At 39.3% G+C, this 25,523-nt stretch overlaps 2 long non-coding RNA genes and 2 other non-coding genes across 5 annotated transcripts in view; 3 read left to right on the forward strand and 1 right to left on the reverse strand.

Annotated features, from left to right (window-relative positions):
* The window catches only part of LOC144305554 (uncharacterized), a 124,235-nt gene extending 122,819 nt beyond the window's left edge, over positions 1-1,416 (reverse strand). Inside the window, exon 1 of the long non-coding RNA XR_013372556.1 lies at positions 997-1,416. This is a non-coding gene — a long non-coding RNA (uncharacterized LOC144305554). The remainder of the gene's footprint in view (positions 1-996) is intronic.
* LOC144305555 (uncharacterized) lies at positions 1,124-17,994 on the forward strand. Of its 2 annotated transcripts, XR_013372558.1 has the most exons (4): positions 1,124-1,528; positions 12,908-12,981; positions 13,803-13,937; positions 17,339-17,994. It is a non-coding gene; the product is annotated as an uncharacterized LOC144305555 (long non-coding RNA). The 2 variants fall into 2 exon arrangements; XR_013372557.1 differs by lacking the exon at positions 13,803-13,937 and having other exon boundaries at positions 1,167-1,528.
* A 593-nt stretch (positions 17,995-18,587) lies between these two features.
* On the forward strand, positions 18,588-18,668 carry LOC144305662 (small nucleolar RNA U2-19). The gene has a single exon (XR_013372675.1). It is a non-coding gene; the product is annotated as a small nucleolar RNA U2-19 (small nucleolar RNA).
* A 141-nt stretch (positions 18,669-18,809) lies between these two features.
* Positions 18,810-18,879, forward strand: LOC144305661 (small nucleolar RNA U2-30). Its single transcript, XR_013372674.1, has one exon. It is a non-coding gene; the product is annotated as a small nucleolar RNA U2-30 (small nucleolar RNA).
* The last annotated feature ends 6,644 nt before the right edge of the window (positions 18,880-25,523 follow it).

Here is a 25,523-nt window from a genome sequence, read left to right on the forward strand (position 1 = left end):
CAAAACCCTAAGATTATAAAATCGGGTTTTAAGTGATTCCAATTGTTTATAAATAAAATTCACTCCTATAAATGACTCTGAAAGTTTATAGATAAGGTCAATCTCAATAGACTGCCAAATGGAATCTTTAAAATATTGCAAATTTAATGTCTGTATAATGTGGTTTTAATTTACCCATTAATTTCTGACAGTAAAATTTGAAAGAAGATTTATCATGGAGGAAAATAAAAGTAATTACATTTGTAGAGTCATCCACAATTCTTTCATATATGTATTTCATTTGCTTTTTAATTCTATATTCTCTTTAATGAGCATTTATTCAGTGTTTATCATGTGTCAAGTGTCAATAAGGGAGTACAATGAATTATAATAGCCCTGAACAACCAATGGTGAAGAAGGCCACTCTCTAAAATATAAGGAAAAAGTCTTAGAAAGATTCAGCAGTTTGCCATGCTCATGGATTGGTGAACTGATAATAAAGTCGGAACTAGTAGTCACTTTGTGAGACCATGATTTCCTATCAACTAGTAATACTCCTAGTGGATCATTTACTCTAATATGATAACTATATGTTTATATTTTTTCTCATCTATAATAAAATAAACAATTTTCTCATTAGTTTAGTTGTTAATTTTTTCACTTCTGGCTGTGGAAAAATTTGCTTTCACTTGAAACCAAATTTTCATGCAGATACATGTCCCTGCCATAAAAACATTCTTAAGCACAATCAAATGAACAAACGCAAATTCCCACTTCTAAGCTGGCAAGCTTCAGTCTATGCTGTGTTTGGGAACTTTGGGGTGAAATGAGTTGAAGGAAGAGAGACCTTTCCCCCTGAACTGGTGTGTTAATCCCGAGCTACTCTGGTGCTCATTGCCTATGCAGTGACTCACCAGCCTATCAGTCTACTGTAGAAATAAAAGCTGCATTTACTTTTCTTTCTTTAATCTCTTCGTTCTTAATTGCCATATTGACAAAAAAGAAACGGTTGTTTACCTTCCAAATTCTCTGGAGCACCAGCCAAAGTAATCCTTTTAAGCAGTGTTTCTCCTGCTCAGGAAACAAGTAGCATGCAAAGTAGCAGGAGGCTCCCTTAAGAGGCAGCAAACCCAGGACGCCTGGACGTTAACCTTGGCTGGGAGGGCCCTGCAGGTGGGTGCTGCTCACTGTGGAACCAGCCCTGGGCCTCTGGGGAGACGGTGGAGGCAGCCAGGGCTGGACTGGCGAGGAGGCCACTTGAGCAGCGCCCTGGGGTATCCGTCTTTAGGGGGAAAAGCCTGATAAACACAGCGGATTCCCTCCTCTTCGGCACTTGCCCTTCTTTCTGGAGAACAGAGCCGCAGCTTTGTGCCCACCAGCCGTTTGTCTCCTCTGAGCGGTGAACGGTGACGTCGGAACTAACCTTAGCATCACATTCTGTTTGGAGGATCCTTTCCATACCGAGCCTCCTCGGGGGCTACCGGTGACGGTTGGACTCAACTCTTTAAACTACGACGAGGGAAATGCAACGTCAGAGTCGTGTTGGCTGGTACCGCTCCTTCCTTCACGCCTGGGCCATGCTGTGGTGCTGCGCCGCTGGGTGGGGGGAGGCTTCTGGAAGACGCCAGGCCGAGTGAGCAGCAGAAACCGATGCGGGAAGCAAAGGCAAAAGAAAATTCCCTCACTACCTACAGCCCTTTGACAAGTCCTTGAAACAGGCAGAGTGACCTTCCCCTGGGAGCTCAGCTGCCGCCACGTTGATACCTTGCTGAGGGCAAGAGGCCATCTTAGGCCAAACCCCTACTTTAACATATAAAAATTCCTTGGGAACTTCCTTTATCTCTATCCCCCACCCCCCCGACACCCTGCAGGATATGTGCTCGCGATCACCCCCCTAGCCCATGGCCCACCGATCTCCGTCTGAAGGGCCTCATGACTCAGGCTTCATTAGGCAGTAATAAATGACCCTTTCTCAACAACAGCTGGCCCCCTCGAGGTCCTGGAAACTTTGCTTCCAAAATTCCTTAGAGGCTTACACTCTCCCTAACCCCCTCCCACTTGAAAGTATATAATGGGTCCCCCCAGAGCAGCTCGTTCTGTCCATGGGTCCTGTGCCCAGGCTCTAACAAAACCACCTGTTGGCACCAAGACGTCTCAAGAATTCTTCCTTGGCCGTCAGCTTTGAACCCTAACATCTTTCCTACACAGTGGACAGGGTGGGCAACAGGTCTCCAGGAAGAAAGAGTACTCCATAAATGCCCAGAGACAAGAAACAGTGGGGAATCCTACAGGAACTGTAAGAAATTCAGTAAGACCAGATTATAAAGCATTAGACTGGGAGTGCTGGGAAATAAATTGGAAAGACAAACAATGATCAGATCATGAAGGGCATTGTAAGCCACACTCAGGAGGTGATATTTTACACTAAAAACAAATGGGGGCTATTGAAAGCATTTAATCAGAAAAGTGACAGAGTTTGTATAAAATCTCAGAAAGGGATGGCATGGGACTTTCTTAGGGACTAGAGGAAACATAGAACACAAAAAAAATAAAACATAAATAAAAACCATAAAAAAAAGTGGTGCTAGAGACAATTGGGTAAAATACACCATGAGTCGGAAGCAGAGTTAATAGGAGACTATTAGTGAGTGAATCTAGGAAAAAGGACAGAAATGAGAGTTCCTCCCCCTTCCTGGCACTGGCAGCTGTCCGGGTAGAAGGGATGCCCACCACTGACAAAGGAGAAGCAGGATGAAGACCACATTCGAGGGGAATTCGACACTTCTGTGAGCCCTGCCACGAGGGAGAACCTGAGACTCAAGAGCGAGACCGGAGGGGACACAGCACGGAGCCCAGAAGAGATGAAGAGTGTTTGGGGGCAGGAGGGAGTTTTCTGATGTGACTGAGGAAAATTGCGGGAAAACTCTGAAATAGCCCATCATTTAAGGTAGCAGATCTCAAACTTCACTCTGCTTCAGGCACACTCAGAGGAACTATAAGCAGATTCTCAGGCTCCATCACTAGGAGATTTCTCTTTAGAAGGCCGGAACCGGGGGCCAAAAAGCAGCATTGTTAGTAGGAATCCAATTATAATGATTATTATGCATGCAGATTAACAAAGAATCACATTTAGAAAAATACTCATTGAAGGGGAAAATAAAGACATGGAAGAGCTTAGAGATAGGAAGAAAATCAACAACAGTGTGCTGTAAGAGAGAAGTGAGAACATTTCAGAAAATAGAGACGATCACTGGTACCAAAATTAGGAGGAAGAGTTATGCTGAATTTTACTTTAGCACTTTAAGCAAGACTGGAAATACCGTCAAATGCAATGGGAGAAGTCACCAAATAGAGGAAAAGCTGGATGTTTTCTTGCTCACTTGCTTTCAGTACTTTGGTTCTTTTTTTAAGTTGCAATTCACTAGTTACTATTAAATATTTAAATCCACTTCTTCAAATATCCTATATAGAAGTTTCTTCTTACAAACTGCTTTTAACTTCTGTTGACATTTCTTCAAAATTATTTTCCCTTTGATCATAAAAGTAAGAGTTATAAATATCAAAACTAAAAGGGAGTGAAGGGTGTGAAAATATGCCACCCCAAAATATGCCACTTTGACATAAGGATTATTTTGAACTGATTATTTTGAGAAACAGCAGACACAAGAGAAGCTCTGAAAATACAATAGAACTTACCCTTTTGCAAGGGAAATTTACGTTTATAAAGAAACTCTCCACATGTAAAGGTAGACCGAAAAACAAAAGGATGACTCCCTAGAAACTCCTATTGATGGGGGAGGGATCAACTTAAATCTGAATAACAAATCTTACTCTTTTTTTAATTAATTAATTTATTTATTCATGAGAGAGGCAGAGACACAGGCAGAGGGGGAAGCAGGTTCCCTGCAGGGAGCCTGATGTGGGACTCGATCCCAGGACCCCAGGATCACAAACTAAGTTGAAGGCAGACGCTCAAACACTGAGCCACCCAGGTGCCCACAAACCTTACTCTTGTTTACCATACTGTTCCTTGTTACCTCCCTACAACCGGCCTTCCTCGCACCTTCTTCCCTTTGTCTTTAGCAGAAGATGGTATTTAAGCCTAAATTCGAAGCCACATCTAAGAGTCAGTCATCCTTCCCTGGGTATGTCCCCTGTACAGATGAGTTATACATACTAATAAACATAGTAGAAGAAAAGCAGGCAGGGACAAGGGGCCCTGCCATAAGATGAAACTACCCTTAAATGGATTTTACACCCCCCCTGGAAGGAGTCCTCCACTTTCTCCCATGTGAACAACTACCTGAGAGGTAAATAGGTGGATGAGTGCCTGGACAAAAACCTGATTGAGTGACAGGCACATGGAGGGCTTATCAGATTAGAACAACCCACACCAAAGACTCCATAAAAATCCCTAGATTTAGAAACTCCAGTGACAACCCTCATGGGTCCCCTCCCTCCTTGGGAGCTCTGTGTTATTGCTCAATAAATGTTGCTTTGCTGCCCACCACTCTTTGTCTGGTCCACCTCTTCATTCTTCAAAGCAGTGTGGCCAAGAACTGTGGGCACCAAAGGAGAAGAAATCTTGCAACACGAATACACTCCTGTTTTTTTCTCTTGTCAATCTGTCTTTTGTTACAGGGGTCCCAGGAGAGAACTTGAAAAAGTAAAGGCAAAAAAAATTTTTTCTTTGCTACAGAATGTAGGATTAATATTTCAGATAAATAAAAGAAAATTACATATTCTATTATTGAGAAAAGGATATATAAATGACATAAAGACATGCAAATTGGTTATTTGATGAGTTTTGATAGATAATGTACTTTAAATGTGGCTTCTGGGTATAAAACAAAAATATCATTCTTCTTATTAAAGGAAAAATATCCAAGGCCACAAAAGATCGCAAAATCAAACTCTAGCCTCAACAGACTCCATATTCATGCATTAAGATTAGGTTGCATATTAAATGGGAGAAAAAGAAATAGGAGGAAGATTATGAACTTTCTGCTTTGAAATCAATTAAGAATATATAGAGAGTATCACTGAACAAAATTTATGAAATCAAACTTTCTGATGTTTTTCTAGTGGCTTATAAGGCAAAAAAAAAATCTGGTCAATGATGCATGAAAAAAATGGCAGAAGTTGTAAAGTATAGACCATTTCTTTTGGAGATTAATTAATTGAAATCAAATATATGTAGGTGCTAAATTCATATGACTGACACCTGGAAGGTAAAATTATAAGATCTCCCTTTATGCAAGTTAGCCAAATAATAATAGCCTCTAAGATATTCTCATCTTAATAAAAGAGGGTGGGGAGGAAAGAAGGAGGGAGGGAAGGAAGGAAGTAGGAAGGAAAGAAGGGGAAGGAAATAAGAAAGGAAGGAATACAGGAAGGGAGAAAGGGAAGAAAGGATATCATTCTGTTAGACTATCATGTAGTCTGAAAGCTCTGCAATTACTTTTTTCCTCTATAAAAATCCAACTTCTAAGTTCATAAACCCAACTGTCTTTGAAAAATATCTTGTAAAGTATCATTTTATTTCACAACATAGCCAAGACATTCTGGTAGCCACAATTGTTCTTGCTCATTATTTTCCCGTGCTGTATAAGTCCCAGTAAGAAACAGATCTGAATCTCATTCGGTTCAATGATCAACTTGAGTATGTTGTTCTTACATACATTCTACTCATGGCTGGTATTGTCATCATTCCTGAGCCTGTCTTATAAAATATACTTTACCCCTTAGGCAACTTTTCTTTAAAAGCTGGTCCACCAGAAACTTCCATTATTTGGCTGAAAAAAGTGGTGAGTTACCATGACTTGACACCCCTCCTATCATGACTCCAACATAACAGGGTCATTCGGATCAGAATGACATTACGGTAGCAATTGTTCTGGCCTCTCCCCTGTCACAGTCATTATCTCTGGTCATTGTATTTAAATGCATCATTTAGTTTGACAGCAAATTGTTTGACAGAATAAAATGGACCTTGGAGGGGGGGGTGAAAAAAAACATCCCTAAGTAAAACTGATTTAACATCGAATAACTTCAAGGTTAACTCCGTACACTGAGTTACTATCTCCTCTACCAAGAAGAATGCTGGCCTAGCTAAACTGGGCCATTTAACCTTGAGGGTTAGAGAAAAAAAAAGAGTAAGCTACTGAAGCCTTTAAGGATCTATGTATAGAAAACTCAACAATTATTAAAAATAATGAGAGAGAGAAAAAATTAACTCATTTACAAAAAAAAATGTATTTCAAATGTACAAAGTAGGGCGAAGTAGTGGTTAGGAGCTTTAACTTATTCTCAATTTAAAAGTAGAGGCTTTGAAGTTACACAGACTTGAGAATTGTTTTTAGGGATTAAGTAAAATAAAAATACTTTATTCAACACTGAAAATACATAATGAGTAAGGGAACATTTATTAATGGTATCCCTGCAATGTATCTAATAAGAGAGAGGATAACCCTAATCAATAGCGATGTTTAAATTCAAGATTAAGTTTAAGGAGTGGTGATTACTTCCATTTTCCTTTCCTCTTGGCTTATTGATGCAGGTGTGTCTTTAATTAACATAAATTCTTAACTATGTCCATTTCTTCTCTTTTATTTATTTATTTTTGAATATTTTATTTATTTATTCTTAGAGACACACAGAGAGAGAGAGAGAGGCAGAGCCACAGGCAGAGGGAGAAGCAGGCTCCATGCAGGGAGCCGGATGTGGGACTCGATCCCTGGTCTCCAGGATCGCACCCCGGGCTGCAGGCGGCACTAAACCGCTATGCCACCAGGGCTGCCCTTATCTTTTATTTTTTTAAAAAAGATTTTATTTATTTATTCATGAGAGACGGAGAGAGACTGGCAGAGACCCAGGCAGAGGGAGAAGCAGGCTCCGTGCAGGGAGCCCGTTGGGGGACACCATCCCAGGACCCCGGGATCACGCCCTGGGCCAAAGGGAGACGCTCAACCACTGAGCTACCCAGGCACCCAATTTCTTCTCTTTTAAAATCATAGTAATGTGGGAAGCACGGGCCTCCCCAGGATTGCCGGCCAATCATAATTTTTGTCTCAATTAAATGTAATGAATTCAATAGTTCAGTGGCCTCTGGGGGTGTAACTCCGTCCCTTTCAGGTTATAACTCGGTTTTTCAGATTCTTCTCTTTCTCCTGAGGCTGCCTTCCAAGACGGTGCACGCCAGAGTGGGCAAACTCGACCTCTAAATGGTCAGACGGTATATTTGGGGCGTTCCTGGCCATATAGACCCTCCTGCAATGCTTCAACTCTGCAGGAGGAAAGTGACCGTAGTCAAGAGGTAAATGACGAGTATGGCTGCGTTCCAATAAAGCCTTGTTTGTGAAGGCTTTCTATGAAACACTATTTTCATATATCATTCAAGGGCTGCTATAAAATATTTTTTTCAACCATTTAGAACTGTAAAAGCCGTTCTCAGCTTATAGGACACATGGAAATAGGCAGGAAGCTATCCTTGCTCTGGGCTACAATTTGCTGCCCCCAGGTGTGTTGTATACCAGTGGGGACACTTTACTTGGCCTTGGGCCCTGGGACAGGGAGGTTCCTCACCCCAAGCTAATCTCTGGGAGTGATCACTAAGAGTTGGCCCAGTTGTTAGATGGCTGTACGCGGGGATCTTAAACTCCTCAGCTTGGTCGGACCTCTTAACCCTCCAAGCTGACACTCTTCCCTCCACTCCCTGATTCTGCAGACCCCTCACAGCTGCTGCCACATGTCTTATCGTTGGCCCCAGGTTGCTCTCAACATACTAGGTTCCTTTGTGGTCTAATCCAAGGCCCATGCGTTCTGAAACTGAAAGAGGCATGCACTTGTGTCAATGATATCACATCCTCTCTCCACCAAACCGAATGCCTGTGCCGAGCTGTGGCATATTGGCCAGAGCAGCCTGGAAACATTAGCTTCCTACAGAATTACCAAATGCTGAGCAAGGCTACAGCCAGTCTGCCCTTGCTTTTCCTGTTTATATTTGCAGCAAGCTTCCTCCCCCATTCTCTGTGGGGCTTTGAAGCATTGGAAGGTAGATTAAAATTCCATTACTCGTGCCTCCAACATCATATTCTTCATTCAGAGAGAGTATTGTCCTTCTCTCCTTCCCTGATAGTGCACAGGCTGCCGAAAAAAATCAGTTTATTAATAAGAAAATTAATTTAGGAAGTATTAAGAATATTTCACTCTTAAGACATAGGTTTCTGTGGATAGAAACGAGGAGGTTAAAAATCCTAGCACAAGAGAACAAGGTAAGTAAAAAAAAAAAAAAACAAAAACAAAAACTGCAACAACAAAGCAAACAGAAGATTGTCTACAAGATACAGCCTTTATTCAAAAGCAAAATGCTTATTTTATGATTTGGTCCAAAAACCATTCTAGGATAAAGAACCAATTTATAATGAGGCAAAATAACCTTCATGTTAGTTACTAACAGAGCTTTTTCCAGATAGCACTGTGCTCAGAAAGTATATTTACTAGGAGAAAAGTAATACTTTATCATATGCAAAGTTGTGCTACAGAAGCATTCTTAATGTTGGGTTCTGTGATGAATAAACACCATGTTGAAAAATTTTGTTAGTGAAATAGTTCTTTTTTAATGTGGCCATGAATTAATATAACTAAAAAAGAACCTGATGATGATTTAGTAAATACTCATTATTTACTAAATGATTATTCAACGAATATTTACTGAATACTTGCCATATGTCAAGCACTATTGTGGGGCAAGACATCATGTAGTGAACAGAACACTGTCAAGCAGGAGACAGACGATAAACAAGATAAAAAGGTAAAATATATGAGACTAAATGGTGTGGTCTAAGAAGGAATTATAAAACAGAGAAAGCCCTATGAAATGTGAAGGTAAGCATTAAAATTTTAGATCACGTGGCCAGTAAAGTCTTATTAAAAGCTGGGTTTTGAGTAAAAATACAAAGGAGGTGAGGGAGCTTTAACCATGTCAATGTAATAGGGAAGGATGTTCCAAACTGTGAGAGTACTTAGTGCAGAGGACTTCCTGAATACATCTGATATGTGTGGGAAGGACAAGGAAGCCAGAGTTGCCGATGTCCTAAGAGGAAAAATTGAAGGTTGAGAGGTCATGTGGAGCCAGATCACATAGAAGGAGTTACAGTGAGGCTTTTGAGTTTTACTCTGAATTAGAAAGCCATGGAGGGCCTGGGGGCTCAGTTGGTGAGGCACCTGCCTTTGGCTCAGGGTTCTGGGATGGAGCCCACATTGGGTTCTCTGCTCAGCAGGGAACCTGCTTCTCCCTCTCCCTCCATGCTTGCTCTCTTAAATAAATAAATAAATAAATAAATAAATAAATAAATAAATAAATAAATAAATAAATAAATAAATAAGTAAGTAAGTAAGTAAGTAAATAAATAAATAAATAAATTTTTTAAGAAAGTCATGGAAAAATTTGGTGCAGATGAGTGAACTAATCTGATGATAATTTAATAGGATCACTTTGGCCACTGTTGTTGATAAATGTCTACAGGACGACAAATTTGACAAGACAGGCCAGCTGGGATGCTGTTACAATCATCTAGGCAAGAGAAGATGGTAGCTTGGACTTGGGTGGTAGCAGTAGACATGAAGACATGAAGACAGATGCTGGGTATATTTGAAGGTAGGACCAAAGAGATTTATTTCCCTCTGGACTTGGATATGAGGCTGAAGAGAGAAAGAGTAGTCAGGCACATCACCAGGCATTTTGGTTTGAGAAGCTGGGAATAGAAAACTGTCACTTGCTGAGATGGCAACAAAACGCCAGAGCGGTTGGCATGTGGGAATACGTCAGGAGCTCAGTGGTAGACAGGGTCAGTTTTAGGAGCCTATTAGACATCCAGATGCAAAAGTTAAGGGGGCATTTGAAGATAAGGAAAGAAACATGAGCCGGATACATAAATGCATGAGTCGTCAGCACACAGGTGGAAACCATAACCTGGAGACTGCACAAGATTAAGAGAGGAGAAACCAGCTCAAGAAAATAAGAGTTGACAAGAAGGTAGAAAGAAGGTTCGATGAGCCAAGAATGTTGGAAACTAAGTGAAGACAGTACTTCAAAAGTAAAGCTCTATTGGATATTGAGACTGGATATCCATGGGCCCAAGTTGTTAGGCTCCTCTGTTTTGCTTCTCCTTCATGCAGCCTTTGGATTAAGCTCCTAGTATTTTCAAGATACCTGGAAGTCAGAAAGACGAAAGAGAAGTAACCACTATCCTTTGGGAATTCACATTCTAATAGAATTTATTGAAGCTGACACACAAATAACATAAATACAAAATGTAATCAGTATGGATCTTACTCCACAAAACCCAGGTGGACAAGAATTGTGAATTTGCTTATTTTTCAATACTCCAACTTAATTTTATATTTTCAGTCTCCATTTGATCAGGTGACTAAAATAAAATCTTAACCAAGTCAAACCATATCCTTTATTCTAGGGGTGTTGCCATAAATCTAGGGTTCTTACCTAATGCTTTGGTACTGGGGAGCGAGGGGAGGGTATTGGTCCTTACTCAGGAGCTCTTCCTGTCTGCACCCTCTGAGATGAGCACATTCCATTGAATCCTCAGATGCTGACCAAGGCAGGTGGCCTCTGGCATGTTCTCATGCTCCTCCCTGGAGGAACTCTCCAGGCTGGGCTCCTTCTAGTACTTCTATGGTCCCCAGAAGGCACGGAAGCCACCAGAGGCTCGTCACCACTATGAGTTGTGGGAAACTGTGAGGCTGCTCCAGGTTCTCTCATCTTACACATGTCCCCCACCCTGACTTTTGTGTCCACACGATTCTGGGAACAAAGGGGGAGGTCTGGATCATGGGATGCAGTGAGAAAGGGGAAATGGATCTTGCTGTGAAATCGGGTCTGTCTACGCCTCCCCATTTCTCAAGCAAGGGCAGACCAACAGAACTCAGGGGCTACTATAGGTGAATGTTCTTGCTTATCCTCTTCTCAGTCCACTTAGATTTTTATTGAATCGGAGAGCACAGAAAATACTGATTCTGTCAATCACATGTTCTTACAATTCCATTGATTGTTTTTTAGCTTTGGAAAAGTCCAAAAGGCTTTTCCCCTAATGAGGAATTTCAAAGGTCCTTTCAAAAGTTGCTTAATATTTTCCCTCTTATTTCTGATACTGGTTATACCCACTCCCTGAAACATTAATGTGAAATATTGTAGCTGCCTTCTCTAGAACAAGTGTCACCAACTATAAAGAACTACAGTTAATATCTCAAAGTATTCTCCTACTTATTTTTTTTCCACTAGTAAATATTTGCAAACTTGAAATTTTTTTTTTTAAATTTCAAAGGCCCTTCTGTGCTGAGAACAAAGGATTTTAGTTAATTTGTTTCTGCAGCATCTTACTTCCCATACACAAACAGCTAAGAGAACGGTTTTCACCAGGCTCTTAAAGACTGGGTGAGAAGATGGAAAGCGGTGTGGCGCCTTCACCTCCCTCTACTAAGGTCCTGGGCGATAACAGCTAATATACACATATTGATCTCTACCCCTGGTTCCTGGCACAGGGCTCCCAGGACCCTTGCCAACTGCTAAGTGACAAGAGTACTAGGAGCGTCTCTTTTTCTAAGGAGGCTACTGAGTGGGCTCCTGGATGGGAGCTGATCACCAGAAAGACCAAGCCATGATTCCAAGTTCGGCATCTTCAGTCCCATCACACACACACACACACACACACACACACCCTGTTCCCACGTCAGAAAGGGGAGAAGAATGGAGTTAATGATCTGTCATAACTACATGAGGAAACCTCCATAAAAATCCCAATAGTCCAGGATTCAGAGAACTTCCAGGCTGGTGAACACATGGACAGCAGGAGGGTGAGGTACCGCAGTTGTCTGGGCACAGAAGCTCCTGTATTCAGGAACCCCCTTCCCAGACCTCATCCTCTGTATGTCTCCACCTAGTTGTTCATCTGCACACTTTATCATATCCTTTAATAAATTGGTAAACCTAAGTAAATATTTCCCTAAGTTCTGCGAGCCTCTCTAGAACATTAAAAAAAAAAAAATCCAAGGGGAAGGAGGTCATGAACCTCCAACTTGTAGCCAAGTGTGGGTAACCTGGAGACCTACTACTCGCAGTTGTCCCCTGAAGCAGGAAGCCTCTTGTGAGACAGAGCCCGGAGCCTGCGGGATCTAATGTCACCTCCTGCAGATAGTGTCAGAATGAAGTTAGATTGTGACACACCTCAGCCAGGGTTATAGAACTGCTTGATGGGGGAAGAAACCCACACATTTGAGGACCAGAAGCGATCGGAGGTAAACGCTGTCACGAGGTGTAAAGAAGGCGCAGAGAAGATGAAGGGCTGGGCGGTTTCTTCTGACCCGGGTCTCCACTCACTGTCCCTGGAAACCCTCCTCACTCTTCGTTTTATTCCCCCCCAACCTGGGCCATTATGGTCGGTAGAACTTGACGACCTTCTTGCTGCGTGGTCAGCTGCGGCTGGTCCCTCCGAGCCTCCTGCTGTGGTGTAGGGATGGTTCCACCGTCTTTGCCCCGAGTCAGCCTCAGGACGGCGGCCTCCGCTGCTCTCTGTCCGCCTTCTGAGCGCTGCTGGGCTGACACAGAAGGAAGTGGCTTCTTGACCAGGCTTTTGCAGGAGGAGCATCGCTAAGCTCCCCTGCACCCCACCCCACACACACCCCGGCCTTCTCCTGGACTCCTCGGTGCCTCTTCACCTCCACTAACCAACCGGTAGCAAATAGGTTCTCTTTATGGACGTAGCCCATGAGCAAACCGTTTGGTTTTCTCATAGGCAAAGCAGAGAGAAGGGTGTCAGTGAAGCCTTAAATTCTCTTCTTAGAGAATAAGAGAAGAATAAGGAAGAATTCTCTTCTCTGTCTCTAAATTCTCTTCTCTTCTTCCTCCCTGCAGGACGGAGGCCTAATCTACATGTACTGAGCATTATAAAGAGTTTCCATAATTCATCAGCAGAAATTATGCTACAGGTGAGAAGAATCTAGTTATAACTAACTCTAAAGTTGGTGCCGTTTCCCATTTCTTAGCTATTTTCACTCTTACTAAAATAAAAGAGCTCAGTGGCTGAAAATTAAACTGGATGAAAGTATAAAATAGTAAACTTTGAACATCCATTTTACTTGCAGGAAAATGTTTTCTGAGAGAACACATGGATCCTTATTCTATTTTACATGTCTAAAATTATCCAATTCTAGGATTAAGGGATTTAAAAATTCTTCGATTCTAATTAATCAGAACATTTTCTTTCACTTAGTTCTGGAAACCCATAAAAAGTTATTAGCTGTCAGCAGCTTCAATGCCAGTTTATTAGAGGCCCTTACTCAGTGCCTGCTGATAGTTATTGTGAAGGCTGAAAGGTTAACAAGAATGGGCTGCTACCAACCTCCTTGCCAGGTGTTTTTCCCTGCAGTTAATGGACCTGAGCCAATTGGAATTATCACTCTAGAACTAGTCACAGACACTCCTAATCTTTGCATAGAAACATTGATAGAGGGAGGGAAAGGCTGGAACTTGTATTGTTGCTTTTCACCTTCATCACATTTGGAACAATTAAAATAAAGTATAGTTAATCTTCTATTTGTAAATGAAGGCCTGACAAAGCCAAAAAGAAAGAAACCTTTTAAAATAATATACATGTATAACATGTTCCATTAAAATAATAATAGTCCCTTCAACGAAACAATGTCTTGCAAAACCTTTCGCACTTTTTTTGAGTCATGGTAGTTAAGGGCAACATAGGTATTAACATGTCTAAGGTTTTTTTAATTGCTGGGTTTATAAATCTGAACAGTTGTAATGAAATAACAAGAATCAACCAGATGGAACTGAAGCCAGTCACTGTGGGAATTTGAGACATGCATGCTGTTTGGGGGGATTGAATATGTACTTACCCAATCCAAAACAGAGCAGATGGCAAAGCAAACAGGTAAGCACTTGCTTTATCTTTCAGATATTGTGGTTCACTGAATATCCCGATTTATTTTGGGAACTTAAAAACATCTGTAAAAAATCAGATGAAAGACAAACAGAGGTGACTGAGACTGAGTGGAGTTTAACATTTTAGGGCTTTCACACTGTCAGATGAAGAAAGAAAGAATCTCATTCTCTGCCAATCCTTAGGAATCATGGAGAATTTTCAGTAGCAGCATTTGAAGTTAAATACTTAGCTGAAGAAAATACAAGAGAAGAAAATGCTATTATTATATGAAATCCAAAATTAAACAAGTGGGAACAAGAGTAAGAAGAATGGAACTGAACTGTATATAATAGAAGTGAAAATTGCTCATGCCCACCCTAACATCATTGTGTTCATCTAGTGCCAAGATCTTGGTTTCTAAATACCATTCTCCACATAAAGGAACCAGAGTTCCTTGGAGAAATGGCTGAGGCAAGGAAAATCACTGATGAAGCTAAATGTTCTCAAAGTGTCAGAAAGCAAGAAAGCACTCAGTGATGAATGGGAACCTAACAAAAAGCCTTAGGGAATAGCTTCAAAGATCCAACTGGCCAAATGTGGGACAACTGGGACATTTTTCTAAAAAAAAAAAAAAAAACAACAGGAAATAAATTATAACATTGCTTTAAAAAAAAAAAAAAAGTCAAGGGGTACCTGGGTGGCTCAGTCAGCTAAGCATTCAATTCTGGATTTCAACTCAGGTCATGATCTCGGGGTCATGAGTTCAAGTTCTGTATTGGGCTCCATGTCCAGTATGGAGCCTACTTAAAATCTTAAAAATTAAAAAATAAAAGTATAGGGGTATGGAGAGAGAACAACTTTCTGTAACAAAAGAATGCTAGCTATTATGTGTAGAAGGACTGCTAAAATTAGAAAATCATCAATTTGCAAACACAGTGTAAGAATCACCAAATGATGATTTATGCAAGAATCACCAAATGACGATAAAAAGCATGGGATGAAAGGATTCTCACATTCTCGAAATTTCACCTATTATTTATTGATTACAAAGGGGAAAAAAGGTATTTTTAGAATACTGAAAATGTCTTTCCCAAGGGACCAAAGTAAGCATCACCAGTAATGGGTCAAATTAGCATCATCAATCTTCTGCTAAGATGCAATGGGAAGTATGCAATACCACCCACCGGCGCTATCTGGAAAAAGATTAACCTGAAACTAGTCATGAGAAAACAAGTCCAGACTGTAGAATATTTCATAAAACAAAACAAAACAAAACAAAAAATATATATATATTTCACAAAACAATTGCCCTGGATTTGACAAACTTACAAAGTTTATAAAAGAAAAAACAAAATAAAATAAAAACAGGGAAAAGAAGAGAAGAGACAAATGAATGGCTATAGGTAAAGGAGGCTAGGGGAACCTGGGGGGCTCAGTTGGTGAAGCATTTGCCTTTGGCTCAGGTCACGATCCTGGAGTCCTGGGATCGAGCCTCACATTCTGCTCCCCGTTCAGTGCAGTCTGCTTCTCCCTCTCCTCTCTCTCTCCCAAATAAATAAATAAAATCTTTTTAAAAAAGAAGGTAAAAGGAGACTAAAGAGACATGACAACTAAATGCAAACTGAGATCCTTGATTAGTTGCAAACTAACAAATAATAAAAGCCACATTCACACAATTAAAAAGAACACACATGGCTGGGACAAAGGGAGAAATTTGAATGAAACTGTATATTAGATATAATTGTGTTAAAATGCAATTTCCTAGATATGGAGATGATATTGTGTTCATATAAAAAGAAGTCCTTGTTCTCATGAAATACATGTTGAAGTATTTACAGTAAAATATCATTATGTTTGCAACTTAATTTCAAATATCTCAGCAAAAAAGGTATGAATTTAAAATGTATATATTGATAAAAATTTTAGAGCAAATGTGACAAACTGATAAAAATTAGAACTTCTAGGGGAAAGATATATGTGTATGCATTATACTGTTCTTTTAATTCTTTGTAGGATTTTTTTTTAATTTAGAAAAAATAATGCTATCTCTAACTGGCTTAATTCAGTTTTAAGGAAATGTTTCATCGAAATCCCAAATAGATATAAAGTCTCTTGGCTGCTATAGCAATAGGTCTGCAACTTCCCACTGGTACATAATGCTACTTAGTCATCACAGGCCACCACCGATGGGCAAAATAAAAACACAGTGTAAATAATATATCAGAGAGTTTCATTCCCATTCAAGCCACATCTGGCTTTCTTTGACAGCATGGCAGTAAGTGACCAAAAATCCTTGTTAGGTACAAGAAACTGTATAAAACTTCCTAGAATTGATGGTGGTCAATTTGTTAGAACTGGTGGTAAGTTTCCCTAATAGACACAGTCATTTCTGAATAAAATTAAAAAACAACAACAAACGAAAACCTTCTTAAACTGCAAAGCCTGCTAAGTACGAACTGACCCACCATACCACTCTAAAGCTCCTGAAAAATGAGGTGTTTTTTTTTCAATTTGGAGAATTGAAGTTACTTGATGGTTTAGAAAATTATTCATTCATTCAACAAATACTGATTGAGCAGTCTTCCAGGTGCTAAATGGCAGAAATAAGCAAATATATCATATAATGTCAGTGCTATGGGGAAAAAAAAAGAAAGCAGGGTCAAGAAGAAAAAGGATAGCAAGGAAATAAAAAATAATAAAGGATGATATTTTTGGTAGGGTGGTCAGAAAATGCCTACAGAGAAGAAGAACTGAAAATATAGTGAATGTCCAGGAAATTATTATAGTCCAGTTTGGCCTTGCATAGCATATATATGTAAGAAGTGGGATTTAAGGGTGATAATAATGTTGGGACTAGGGCTTGGAAGATGTGAATTTAGACTTCAGATAATGAAGAACAAATGGAGTGATAGAATCAGTGTTGTAGTGTTATTTTTTTCCCAAAGAATTTGACACCACAGTTTTATAAATTCAATTTCTTCACACCTCAAGGAGAAAGCAACTTAATTTTCTTTACAACCATATTGCTATTGATTATCATAAAGGAAAATGTATATATTTTAGTCAATTCTCAATGATCTACACATGGGAACACTGCCAAGATAGCCCAAAGTTTGTGTGAAAGCCACACTGTTAGATCGGAACCATGATCTGATTTCCCGAAGCAAGAAAAAATGTATGAGGAGCAGTTTCATAGAGCTGTTCTGGGGGCCCCTGGGTGGCTCAGTGGGTTAAGTGTCTCCCTTCAGCTCAGGTCATGATTTCAGGGTCCTGGGATCGAGTCCTGCATTAGGCTCCCTGCTCAGCGGGGAGTCTGCTTCTTCCTCTCACTCTGCAGCTACTCCTGCTGTGCTCTTTCTCTCTCTTTCTACCTCAAGTAAATAAATAAAATCTTTTTTTTTTTTAAAAAGGTGTTCTTCTGAACAGCAAGCAAATAGAGAAATCAGACAGTCCAAGGAGTTATCCTGCTGCCACGTGAATGCTTGTTTTCTTTTCTACTCAATATGCTTGTTGAGGAGGAAGTTTTCTCTACCCTTCAAGATTCTTCTGATTGGTCTAAAAGTTAAATTGATGTGAGACATTAATAGGAGAAGATCAATGTTAATTTTGGATGTATAGGAATCCCGCATATATGAAAAGTTCAAAGACAAAAGAGTAAATGTGGTATATTCACCATCGACGGTTATAACTCTATTTGTGGAGCAGGTCCTCTAACTTCCTTTAGGCAGTTAGGGAAAAGTCAAACTTTCTTCCTGAGTGTTTGAGCCTTGATTGTTTTCAGCTCAAATCATCTACATGCCAAAGTGTCACAGCTTTTGGGCAATTCATTCTCAACTCCTACCAGCCAAACACTTCGATCCTGCATCTCAGGCACCAGGGCAAATCCAGATAAAGGTAATACAAAACACATCGCACATTTTCAATAGAAAAATTAAAATGGAACACAGATGATCCACACATAGTCAACAATGCAAAACACTGAAATCATACTACATAGTATCAACAGATACCCTCACTTTAATACTTTGAATATGCTTGAAGATAATAAAGAAATAGTTATTCTAAATTACTATGGCATTAGCTTTTCCTCTGTATTTTTTTGAATTTTTAAAGTTATTTATTTATTTATTTTTATTTTTTTTTTTTTTTTTTGAGAGAGAGAGCACAAGCAAGGGGAGGGACTGAGGGAGAGGGAGAAGCAGACTCCCTTCTGAGCAAGGAGCCCAACATGGGATTCAATCCCAGTATCCTGGGATCCCAAAGGCAGACATTTAACCAACTGAGCCACCCAGGCATCCCTCGTCTCTATTTTATTATTGATTCATTTACTTGTCTATCAGACATTCACTGGAGTCCCAGATATGCAAGAGCATTGCTTGGAACTGTGAGGAGAAATGTCCACAATTATTTCCACTCTCCCAACAGGAACCTGTTATAATTTAATGGAGCCTTGCAATTTTAAAATAAGAGTTTTAAGTTCAGTTAGCTATGCCATCAAATTTCTCTAGCGTTGTCTTATATACTGAGGCTCTAAACTTGTAAGTTTTCTGTTTATAAGCTGTGTGATCTTGGTCAAGTTATATATCTATTTGGGGATCATCTTCCCATCTGTGGAATAAAAAGAATGAGTGCTCTCTGAGATCTGCTCTTACTGAAGTGGATCGATGATGAAAATAGCCCAAATTTGATTATCAGAAGCCCTTCTGGTCTACCTGATGCATGATCTCCATAGTTCTGAGAAGGAAAGGTAACTTAGAACAGTAAAGACTTACGTCAGTAGCTGTGTATGCCAAGATGACAGTGTATAACTGATGACTTAATGAGTGACATTGGAATGAGGGTGGAGGAGGTATGTGTATAGATGAAAGACGAATCAGTTCTGAGCCATGATGGAAAGGTTTTACTCTTGACATTTACAACTATGAAGATTTCTACACTTGATCTGAGCTCAAAAAAAAAAAAAAGTGTACATATTTCATTAGGTTGTTGAGAAAACTAAGTGAGATTAGGCTTATGAAATATTTAGATAGTCTAACACTTAGCAATGACTCCGTATGTGTTAGTTATGACTATGATTTGTAATCATTATCATTAAGAAGTCATGCCATTATTAAAAGTATTATTAGAAGCTCAGAACAAAGTTTTAAATATTTGAATTATTCTGAAAAAACACAGAGATTCAATATGTATGTGTTTGTCTTGTAGCAAGAAGGAAAAAGAAGACATAGAACCATCTTGCAAATTATAATATAATCATGTATTAATATCTCAAGATACAAAAAGGAGTGGTTATTAAACTGATGGGAACCAGAAAGACTTGAAATGCCTAATTATCACCTCTCTGGGGATTAGCATCAAGTCACTTTTCCTGATCACTGGAGGGTACAAGTTCATCCATAAGCATGGACCAAATGAATAATAAGTAGATTCACTGACAGACACCTTGAGAAATAGGAGAATTCAGATGTTCAGGCCAGACACCTGAGGCACAAAACTCATTTTATAAAGTCATCCAAGTTGTGCTAGCAATAAAATTTCACCCTTTTAAAAAATTTTTTCCCTTTGGTGGTGGCCATTAGTTACTGTGCGTGCTTTTCCTCCTATGGATTTGGTATCCATGGGGCGACTGTGTTTACTCTGTTCAGTGAACTGTGCTGAAGCACCTTTCCGCAGCTCTTCATTATTACCTCTGAAGGGATATAAGCCTTGAAAGCCTCTTTATAGAGAACCTATATGGGGAAAAAGTAGTTCCCAGCCTTCCACCCTCACATGACCTTTATAAGCCCCCGACTAAGTACACACTAATATCTCACAGTTAACAAAGACAATGCTTTATACTTGCCTTTTTCACACTTCCATAAAGATGCTGGCTCTGGCATTTTCTAATACACCAAAGAGATTTTTAAAGCCGTGACTGAATTGTGTAGAAATACTGATCGTAAGGTGTTGTGCTTCTTTGTCTTTTTCTATTGTCTTATTTGTATTAAAAAAAGAGTTTAAATAAAGAACATATGGGGGTGCCTGGGTAGCTTAGTCGGTTAAGCATCTGCCTTCAGCTCAAGTCATGATCCCCAGGTCCTAGGATGGAGCCTCCAGGTCAGGCTCCCGGCTCAGCAGACCTCTCTGTCTCCCTCTGCCCTTCTCCCTGTTCATGCACATGCACATACATGCACAGGACCCCTCTCTCTGTCAAATAAATAAAATCTTTAACAACAACAAAAAGAACATATGGCAGTATAGTCAGAAAGGTAGAATAAATTGCTTTTAGGGAACTTCCTTATCTTTTCCAACATCACACTCCTCCAGTCCACCAGGTAAAGGAGAATATCTATGCCAGACATTCCTGACCTTACATATATTTCCTTTCCTTCTGAAACTGTTTGCCTGGGACTTTATCCTGACCCTTTTTAACAGATAAATGGGGAAAAACCCAACTGTACCTTTCCAACACCTACCTGGTTTTTATATTCTGTACTCGTTCTAGAATCATCACATATTATGATGGGAGCTTAGACAACACTCTCCTAAATACAGATGGCAAATGATAATATTATTTAGTGGTTGGTAGCAAACTATTTAGATTTAGATATCAACTCCCAGATCTTTAGCTAAGTAATCTTGAAAAAGATAGCCACCTCCCTGATTTCATATCTCATAAGATTACTGATGTTAAATGTAAAGATTTATTTTTAAATGTGTTAACTTTCGTGATACCCAGCATGTAATAAGCATTCACTAGTTTTGTGGCTACTATTCTACAGCTCCCTTCATTCTTTCATGTTTTTAAACACAGACTCTCAAGTCAGTCAGACCCAGTTTCAAAGAATAATATGTGTAAGATGTTTGCAATAGAATTCATCTTTCTGAATCTCTGTTTATTCATCTATTTTCTCAAAAGTGTTTGAGTATTAAATAATAACCATAAAGTACCTAACATACATCCTAGAACTTAATACTCCTTGAGTGACAGATGTAAGTGGCAGTTTACCCATTTCCATTCACAGATATCTTAGCTAATATAAAAATGTGGTCAACATATAATAATCATAAATCTGAATAATGCTGTTGACTAGGCCATTTTTTATCTTTCATCACCTGCCTACATGGGAAGGCCAGTTGGAAACACGATGGCCTTGGTTTTGGCAAATGAGATAGTGGCACAAGTGTGCTAGGAAGACTTTTTGGAAGAATTTTGCTTTTCCTAATAAAAGAGACAGAGGAGACTGGTTCCATTTCCTCCCCCCTTTTTTATTGCTGTAACTGTGTCCGTGATTTCTGTACCTCTAGTGACCATCTCGAGACCAAGAAAGGAATAGAATTTCAGAGACAAGCAACCCTGGCATTACTACATGGATAAAGCAATGCCAGGAACTGCCTACTCAGCATTACTCGTTAACCAAGAAAGTAACTATATAGTTTGGAGAGGTGGAATGTTAGTTGGGTTTTCTGCAAATTAGCCTCAACAAACCAAAAGAAAAGAAAATATAAAACTTTCACCCCTGCTAACAATTTGAATCTAATTTTTTTATTTTATTATGTATGCTCCTGGCTAGATGCTTCCTTATTCTATATTCTAACATTTCTGGGAATTAGGATACAAACTCATGCATGTTGATAATGGTTTAGTAATCCTTTTTAACCCTTACACTTCCTGAATTCTTTTGTTCTTACACTTTAGAAAGAAGGAAAACTATAGATACATATTATAAGGAGGTAATGAATTTTTAGAGCATACTTTGGGATAGGTTATATGATTATCATTCCCATTTTATAGATGAGAAAACTGAGGAATTGGGAGGCCTAAATTCCCTTAATCTGTAAGAGATATATCCAAGCAACACGGACGCAACATTATACTATTTGTGCCTCATGTTCTTTATCAATGAAATATGACGGTCCTACTGGTTGGCTTCTAAATATACTTTCAGGTGTATTTTCTACTTCTTTCAGAATATTAGCTTCCAAGTTCCTCCAAGTACTGCTGTCCTCACCACTACAATTAGAGAGAAGCACCATCAATAGGGAGACAGTTTGGTATAGATTATCGATTTAAACATGGCCTGTCTTAGCCACTTTTATAATGTTTATGGCCATGAGAGATTTACCTAAAAACCAATAAACCTGGTTTCCTCGCTTATGAAACTGAATATGATATCACATAGTGATTTGATGAGACTTCAATAAGATCATCCATAGAAAGTACTTGTCCCACAGCCCATTAGGCCCCCTACTCAGCAGGGAGCCAGCTTCTCCCTCTCCCTCTCCCTGCCGCTCCCCCTGCGTGTGCTCTCTCTCTCTCTCTGTCAAATGGATAAATAAAAATCTTTTAAAGATGAAATAAAATAAAGTACTTATCCCCCAGGACTCAGCATATAATGCTCCAAAATATTAGTCATCATTTTTGTTGTTATTGCTATTATGTTAACCTCTGAAAACTTAATTTCAAGCAAGCTGGTGAGGATTTTCCCATGAATTAAAATCTATTGTCAAGAAAACCATCACTGACATATTTGATAGATTTCATTGATCTTATTCATAATATCACATTATAAAGTATTTTATTTGATGCATGTTCTCTTCTTGGGAATCCTGAAAAATAAACCTAAGATTCACTATCATCTTACTAGGCCTATAGCCAAAAAAAAAAAAAAAAATCTACCAACGATACTAACAAACAAAAGCAACCTTCCTTTAATTTCCTCTACCAATCAATAACTAGATCCATGATAGGGTGGTAAAAGCAGGACAATTTCATAACAAGCATCACATTAAAAACTGGATTCCATCCAATTATCAAATCCCAATAACATACATCCCAAGGTACTTAAGGAATTGACTGAAACAATTACTGAGCCACTAAATATTATCTATGAGATTTTGAAGGACATAGTGCCTCTGATAGCAATAATTTATCACCTTTCTTTTAGAAAGGGAAAGGACAATTCTAAAAGTAATAAGCCAATCACCTTGACCAGATGACTAGTAGATTTCCAGCCACACTCTTTAGAGCCTAGCAAAAGAAACTCTTAAGCTTTAAGCTTTTCTATATGCTTTTATCTATATCCCTCTTTTAACTTCAGTTGAAGTAACCATATACATGAAATTTATATTAATATGAACATCACATATATGCACGCACATACACACGCAATATAAATTTTACAAATTGGACTTTGTTTTTAAGAAAGGTCTTTAAAGGCTAAGAAGCCAAAGGCAAACAAACAAAATTCTGAATTACTATGATTTAGACTTAAAAGACATAAGAAAAAAATCATCAAATTGTTTAAAATAAATTCAAAAATACATATTTTTGATTTTTAAGGTTTTACATTCACAACCTTATGTCAAATGAGAGTAAGTACTACCAGGATGGTTGGGATATTGGAAGTGAGGGGGTTATTCTTGCTTTTTAATTCTGCCAATCAAAGTACCAATGCTTAGCTATTACTGAAATCAACAAAGCCCAAAGTTGGGATTTATTTAATTCAGGAGAGTGAGTGAAAGAGCATCCCGACCACGATCTCCAGATTACAGAAGGGGTGATTAGTAACCCTTCACCGAAGGCATTTTTAAAAAGTGTCCCCTGGCTCTCCTGATAGGTATGGTTAGAGGAATACCTGTGCAGTCAGTGGTATGAAATGAATTCAATATTGCTCTCCCTCTGGGCCTTTTAATTCCTTCTTCTGCAGTATGCCAGGTAAATTCCAGATTTAACACATTCTTGATGATAGGACACCAATGTCTCTAGCCTATAATTAGTCAACCTAATTGATTAAAATCACTCCTATATGCCTAAACCAGCACATTAAATTCTGTAACTTTTGTGGGCATATTGAGCATATCAGTCATTTTTGTCCAATCAAATAACATCCACACTTACACATGCTTCTGATTCCTGCTAATACAAACTGATGTGGTCCTATAGCCCTTGGGATACATAAGCCACACCCTTCAGAGAAGGCTTTGTATGTCTCCATCAGGTCCGTGTTGAGATATAACTAATTATGGGTAGAGGAGCCACGAAGGGTAGAAGTGGTGGGTACCTAGGAGAACAGGCACTTCTTTGTGAGACATCGCACCCAGTTGCAGTCATTAAGAGTTTCACCTCCAGGGGAATCTTTTCCCTCAGATGGGATAGGGAGGTGCCTTTGTTCCGTGGGATTGAGCCTTGGACTGGCACTACAACTCTGCAGCCTTTATAATCAGGCCTTAGCCTTGGTCTTCAGCCGTATCTGCTCTGTGACTACAAGAAATAAAAGAGCTCCTTCAAAGATGCCCTTGAAGATTTCTGATTCCTATCTTGTACTCTGGGTTATAATTTTATGACTTTGAATTTGTTCCTTTCACCCAGTATGATTTCTAAGATCTTCCTAAACAACCAACTGATCCAAAATCTTTATGGTCACTACCATATGACCAAGTGCCATAGCAGCTTATTCTGCTCCCTTGCTTTCTACACCCACATAAGTCTGTGCCACACGGGTAGAATTTTGGGTAATCATAAATAGTAAGCCATGGACTATTCGTGTCCTATTCGTTCTTACCAAAAGATTATCTGTGTGCTCCTCAAATGCATGGAGCTATCCAAACCATTTTTCAGACCACCTGACTACCAGACATTTAATCAGTCATGTTCCTAACAAAAAAGAGATGGCACATGCAATCTGGCTAATTTGTGAAAATTTAATAAAGGACTACTTACAAAGAAGTAAGCAAGGAGATAAATGAGGGAAGATGTAGTTCCTCCAGAGCTAACAACAGTGGAAAACTATCACCTCTCGGCCTGAAGATGCGGGGAGTAAGCAGTGATGAGAATATGCAATAACTAGCTGTCCATCAGTAAGGAGCTCGGACAACCAACTGCAGGGAGCTGAAGGTCTAAGTGCCCTGACCTCTCCGTTCCCACTCAGATATCTGAATCTGAAGAAGTAAATGAAAATTATCCATCAAACATGACCTTAATAGGGAAGACATTTCAACTGGGATTTTGTAGGCAAAAGTTAGGAGTTTGGATTTCATGCTCACTGCAAAGCAAAGACACTTAAAATTTTTAAGTGGAGAAATAACATGAGATTCAATTGATGATCTAAAAATAGTCCTCTGGCCCTTCTGTAAAAATTGATTGCAGAGGGTCAGGAGAGAAAATGGGGTGATGAATTTGGAAGTTATTGCAGTGGTTTAGGTAAGAAATGATTGTATTTTTGCTTGTATTGGAAAGGTAGCAGTAAAGATAGGTACAAGGGAGTGGCGGGAAGCACAATTTGGAGGGAGAATTCAGATGACTTAGTTGTAAATATAATAAGGAGAATGAGGAAGAAGTTATCAAATATAAATCTCAATCTTCTGGACTCACTAACAAGCTACAGGGTGGTATAATTTACTGAGATCTGTTCAGCATGAGCTACTTGAAAATTAAATTTGAGAAAAATCTCTGAAGAGAGAAGAAAAAAATGTAGTGTATAAAAGTCACACAAGCTGCATAGTTTTCTAGGAACAAAGCACATTTTATTATAGTCTATTTCAGCATTTTGGAATCTTAACCACAAATAAGAAAGCGGCTTTATGGCTGTCTTCTGTCACTGGCAAATGGGAGCT

Source organism: Canis aureus, chromosome 35 (genome assembly GCF_053574225.1).
Source record: "Canis aureus isolate CA01 chromosome 35, VMU_Caureus_v.1.0, whole genome shotgun sequence".
In the NCBI taxonomy this organism is placed as follows: Eukaryota; Metazoa; Chordata; class Mammalia; order Carnivora; family Canidae; genus Canis; species Canis aureus.